Source organism: Somniosus microcephalus, unplaced genomic scaffold (assembly GCF_052327205.1).
Source record: "Somniosus microcephalus isolate GS21.2 unplaced genomic scaffold, FLI_Smic_1.0 unresolved_chr2, whole genome shotgun sequence".
Taxonomy (NCBI): Eukaryota; Metazoa; Chordata; class Chondrichthyes; order Squaliformes; family Somniosidae; genus Somniosus; species Somniosus microcephalus.
This window is the reverse complement of record NW_028225180.1, coordinates 86,122,153-86,128,632: the sequence shown is the minus strand read 5'-3', so window position 1 is coordinate 86,128,632 and position 6,480 is coordinate 86,122,153.

The window sequence follows — 6,480 nt, the reverse complement described above, 5'->3', positions numbered from 1 at the left end:
GGCTGGAAGGCGGCTCCTCCCCGCTTGCTGCAGCCCCCCTCTCCACCTCTCGAGCCGCTCATTGGTCCGGCCGATTGTCAATCAAAAGGTGGCGGCGTCCCACCCTCTTGGCATTGTGACGGCGTGGGCGCAGGAACCGGCGCTGACCAATCGGCCGGGCGCCTCTTCGCCGCCAGCCTTGACCTCCTGATTGGTTGCCGGCCCGTCTCTCCGCCTGCTGATTGGCTCCCCCCGGGGGGCTGTCCATCAAATGGGGAAAGCGAAGGGTCAGAGTTTGACAACTTGCTCCGAGAGTGTGTGATTCAGACAGGGAACTTTCTGCAGATGTGGCAAGGGGCAGCTCACATTTAGATATTTTTAAACCAGAAAATCACACGGATTATGTACACCTGCCTAGGTATGCAACTTTGTAAGTTTGAAAATGCTTGCAAAAATCAGAACTTTGCACTTATGTTACATAAGAAGTAGGAGCAGGAGCAGGAGTAGGCCATACGGCCCTTCGGGCCTGCTCCGCCATTCAATAGGATCATGGCTGATCCGAATCTAGACTCACGTCCACTTCCCTGCCCTCTCCCCGTGACCCCTAATTCCCTTATCTGCTAGGAAACTGTCTGTCTCCATTTTAAATTTATTTAATGTTGCAGCTTCCACAGCTCTCTGGGGTAGCAAATTCCATAGATTTACTACCCTCTCAGTGAAGAAGTTTCTCCTCATCTCAGTTTTGAAAGGGCAGCCCCTTATTCTTAGATTATGCCCCCTGGTTCTAGTCTCACCCATCAGTGGAAACATCCTCCCCGCATCCACCCGATCAAGCCCCCTCACAATCTTATATGTTTCGATAAGATCGCCTCTCATTCTTCTGAACTCCAATGAGTAGAGTCCCAACCTACTCAACCTTTCCTCATACGTCAACCCCCTCATCTCCGGAATCAACCGAGTGAACCTTCTCTGAACCGCCTCGAGAGCAAGTATATTTTTTCTTAAATATGGAAACCAAAACTGCACGCAGTATTCCAGGTGTGGTCTCACCAATACCCTGTATAACTGCAGCAAGACTTCCCTGTTTTTATACTCCATCCCCCTCGCAATAAAAGCCAAGATTCCATTGGCCTTCCTGATCACCTGCTGCATCTGCATACTAACTTTTTGTGTTTCATGCACCAGGACCCCCAGATCCCTTTGTACTGTAGCACTTTGCAGTTTCTCTCCATTTAGATAATAGGATTCAATTAACCTCAGGCTCCATTTGCTATTCAATTTCAAATTGCTGTCACATTGAATAAAAAATTGTAGGAAGTCACAACACCAGGTTATAGTCCAACAGCTTTATTTGAAATCACAAGCTTTCGTCAGACTTCACCTGACGAAGGAGCAGTACTCCGAAAGCTTGTGATTTCAAATAAAGTTGTTGGACTATAACCTGGTGTTGTGTGACTTCCTACATTTGTCCATCCCAGTCCAACACCGGCATCTCCACATCAATAAAAAATTGGCACTTGCATGGGCCTTTCAAATCCTCACAGCCAACGAAGTACTTCTGGAATAACAACAGAAAATGCTGGAAAAACTCAGCAGGCCAGGCAACATCCGTGGAGAGAAATTAGAGTCAACGTTTCAGGTCAAAACCCTTTATGAAGACTAAAGAGGCACAGGGAATGAAATAGATTAAGAGGCCGGGCTGGGAGAGAACAAAAGAGAAGAGACATTAAGAGGTATTAAAAACGAGACGAGATGGTGATAGGACTAGTGGAGACAAAAGACGGCTCTAGATTAGGTGTGAAATGCGCTGGCAGAATGGGAGACAGCTGCCATGTGGGAGAGAGAAAGAAAGAAGGAAAGGTGGCGGGGGGGGAAACCAAAACAAAGGTGTGGATGAAAAATATAAGTAAAAATGTAATAGGGGTCGAGGTTATGATCTGAAATTGTTGAATTCGATCTTTATTTCTCTCTCCCACATGGCAGCTGTCTCCCATTCTGCCAGTGCATTTCGCACCTAATCTAGAGCTGTCTTTTGTCTCCACTAGTCCTATCACCATCTCATCTCGTTTTTAATACCTCTTAATGTCTCTTCTCTTTTGTTCTTTCCCAGCCTGGCCTCTTAATCTATTTCATTCCCTGTGCCTCTTTAGTCTTGATAAAGAGTTTTGACCCGAAACGTTGACTCTAATTTCTCTCCACAGATGTTGCCTGGCCTGCTGAGTTTTTCCAGCATTTTCTGATGCAACTTTGTAAGTTTGAAAATGCATGCAAAAATCAGAACTTTGCACTTATGTTTTAGGATTCAATTAACCTCAGGCTCCATTTGCTATTTAATTTCAGATTACTGTCACATTGAATAAAGAATAAGGAAGGATGTTCTTGCCATGGAGTGCAGCGAAGATTCACCAGGCTGATACCTGGGATGGCAGGAATGACGTATGAGGAGAGATTGGGTCGATTGGGCTTATACTCACTGGAGTTTAGAAGAATGAGAGGGGATCTCATTGAAACTTATAAAATTCTGACAGGACTGGACAGACTAGATGCAGGAAGGATGTTCCCGATGGTCGGGGAGTCCAGAACCAGGGGTCACAGTCTAAGGATAAGGGGTAAACCATTTAGGACAGAAATGAGGAGGAATTTCTTCACCCAGAGAGTGGTGAACCTGTGGAATTCTCTACCACAGAAGGCAGTAGAGGCCAATTCATTAAATATATTCAAGAAGGAGTTAGATATATTTCTTAAGGCTAAAGGGATCAAGGGATATGGGGAGAAAGCAGGAACAGGGTACTGAATTTGGATGATCAGCCATGATCGCATTGAATGGCAGAGCAGGCTCGAGGGGCCAAATGGCCTACTCCTGCTCCTATCTTCTATGTTTCTATGAATTGGCACTTGCATGGGCCTTTCAAATCCTCACAGCCAACGAAGTACTTCTGGAGTGCATCACTGTGGCAAAGTGAGCGCCATAGCCAGTATGCACACAGCAAGATCCCACAAACAACAACACCATCCAGGACAAAGCAGCCTGCTTGATCGGCACCCCGTCCACCACCTTAAACATTCACTCCCTCCACCACCGGCACATCGTGGCTGCAGTGTGGACCATCTACAAGATGCACTGCAGCAACTCACCAAGGCTTCTTCGGCAGCACCTCCCAAACCCGCGACCTCTTCCACTTAGAAGGACAAGGGCAGCAGGCGCATGGGAACACCACCACCTCCAAGTTCCCCTCCAAATCGCACACCATCCTGACTTGGAAATATATCAGCCGTTCCTTTATCGTCGCTGGGTCAAAGTCCTGGAACTCCCTCCCTAACAGCACTGTGGGAGTACCTTCTTCTTCTTAGGCAGTCCCTCGGAACCGAGGATGACTTGCTTCCACATTAAAAATGAGTTCGCAGATGACTGATGAGTCCGGTGGGTCAGACGGTGGTTGAAGGGGCGGGTGGGTGGGGTGCTTGGGTTGACATGCGCTCCTTCCGCTGTTTACATAAGAACATAAGAACATAAGAAATAGGAGCAGGAGTAGGCCAATCGGCCCCTCGAGCCTGCTCCGCCATTCAATAAGATCATGGCTGATCTGATCCTAACCGCCAATCCACTATCACAGAACCATCTCCTGAATCTAACAGAATTAGACACACGAAATAGGAGCAGGATCAGGCCACACGGCCCCTGGGCCCGCTCCGCTACCCACAGGGCCATGACCATTCCGAACCTAGACTCATGTCCAAATTCATGCCCGCTCCCCGTAACCCTTAATTCCCTTTACTTCTAGGAAACTGTCTATTTCTGTTTTAAATTTATGTAATGATGTAGCTTCTACAGCTTTTTGGGGCAGCATATTCCATGGACCTACCACCCTCTGAGTGAAGTAGTTCCTCCTCATCTCAGTTTTGAAAGAGCAACCCCTTATTCTAAGACTATGCTCCCTCGTTCTAGTTTCACCCATCATCGAGAACATCCTCCCCGCATCCAACCGATCCAACCCCTTCACAATCTTATATGTTTCAATAAGATCGCCTCTCATTCTTCTGAACTCCAATGAGTAGAGTCCCAATCTACTCAACCTCTCCTCATATGTCCATCCCCTCATCCCCGGGATTAACCGAGTGAACCTTCTTTGTACTGACTTGAGAGCAAGTATGTCCTTTCTTAAGTATGGACACCAAAACTGTACGCAGTATTCCAGGTGCGGTCTCACCAATACCTTGTACAACTGAAGCAATACCTTCCTATTTTTATATTCTATCCCCCTAGCAATGAAAGCCAACATTCCATTGGCCTTCTTAATCACTTGCTGCACCTGCATACTAACCTTTTGAGTTTCGTGCACCAGGACCCCCAGATCCCTTTGTACTTCAGTACTTTCCAGTTTCTTGCCATTAAGATAATAACTTGCTCTACGATTTTTCCTGCCAAAGTGCATAACCTCACACTTTCCAGTATTGTATTCCATCTGCCAAATCTCTGCCCACTTACTTAGCCTGTCTATGTCCCCTTGCAGGTTTTTTATGTCCTCCTCACTCACTACTTTCCCTCCCACCTTAGTATCATCTGCAAACTTTGATATGTTACACTCGGTCCCCTCCTCCAAATCGTTAATATAGATTGTAAAGAGTTGGGGACCCAGCACTGACCCCTGCGGAACACCACTAGTTACTGATTGCCAGTCTGAGAATGAACCATTTATCCCAACTCTCTGCCTTCTGTTAGATAGCCAATCCTCTATCCATGCCAGAATATTACCCCCAATCCCGTGATTTTTTATCTTAAGCAATAATCTTTTGTGTGGCACCTTGTCAAATGCCTTTTGGAAGTCTAAATACACTACGTCCACTGGTTCCCCTTTATCCACCCTATATGTTACTTCCTCAAAGAACTCCAGCAAATTTGTCAAACATGACTTCCCCTTCATAAAACCATGCTGACTTTGTCCTATTAAATTATGATTATCCAAATGTCCTGTTACTGTCTCCTTAATAATGGACTCCAAAATTTTACCTACCACAGATGCTAGGCTAACCGGTCTATAGTTTCCAGCCTTCTGTCTACTGCCCTTTTTAAATAAGGGTGTTACATTAGCAGTTTTCCAGTCTGCCGGGACCTTTGCCGAGTCCAGGGAGTTTTGGAAAATTATTACCAATGCATCCACAATCCCTACCGCCACTTCCCTCAAGACCCTAGGATGTAAGCCACCAGGTCCAGGTGATTTATCCGCCTTGAGTCCCATTATTTTACCAAGTACCACTTCCTTAGTGATTTTGATCGTGTTTAGCTTCTCCCCCCCTTTAGCCCCCTGTTTGTCCAGTGTTGGGATATTCTTAGTGTCTTCTACTGTAAAGACTGATATAAAATATTCATTCAGTGTTTTTGCCATCTCCATATTTCCCACCATTAATTTCCCGGTCTCATCCTCTGAGGGACCAACATTTACTTTAGCCACCCTTTTTCTTTTTATATAACTATAAAAACTCTTACTATCTGTTTTTATATTTTTTGCTAATTTACTTTCATAATCTATTTTCCCTTTCTTAATCAATCTTTTTGTTATTTTTTGCTGTCTTTTAAAGTTTTCCCAATCCTCTATCCTCCCACTAGATTTGGCTACCTTATATGCCCTTGTTTTTCGTCGAATACTATCCTTAATTTCTTTACTTAGCCTCGGATGGCTGTCTTTTCTTTTACACCCTTTTCTTCTCAGTGGAATATATATATTTTTTGGAAGTTGTAAAATAACTCCTTAAATGTACACCACTGCGCTTGGCTTCCGCTTGCTCCCGACGAAGAGACTCGAGGTGTTCGGCGCCTTCCCGGATGCTTCTCCTCCACTTTGTGCGGTCTTGGGCCAGGGATTCCCAGGTGTCGATGGGGATGTTACACTTTTTCAAGGATGCTTTGAGGGTGTCCTTGAAGCGTTTCCTCTGCCCACCTGGGGCTCTCTTGCCGTGCCGGATCTCCGAGTAGAGCGCTTGTTTTGGGAGTCTCGTATCGGGCATGCGGACAATGTGACCCGTCCATTGGAGCTGATTGAGCGTGGACCACATGGACTGCAGTGGTTCAAGAAGGCGGCTCACCACCACCTTCTCAAGGGCAATTAGGGATGGGCAATAAATGCCGCCGATGCCCACATCCCACAAATTAATACAAAAAAGTTCACCTTTAGATACTTTTAAAATAGAAAATCACATGAATTGTCTACCTGCCTAAGTGTGCAACTTTATAAATTTTAAAATGCATGCAAAAATCAGAACTTTGGACATTTTTTTAGGTTTCAATTAACCTCAGGCTCCATTTGCAATTTATTTTCAGATTGCTGTCACATTGAATAAAGAATTTGCACTTTTATGGGCCTTTCAAATTCTCACAGGCAATGACGTACTTCTGAAATGTAGTCACTGTGGCAAAGTGAGTCCCACAGCCAATATGCACACAGCAAGATCCCACAAACAACAATGAGATGGATGACCAAATAATCTGTTTTACTGATTGTTTTA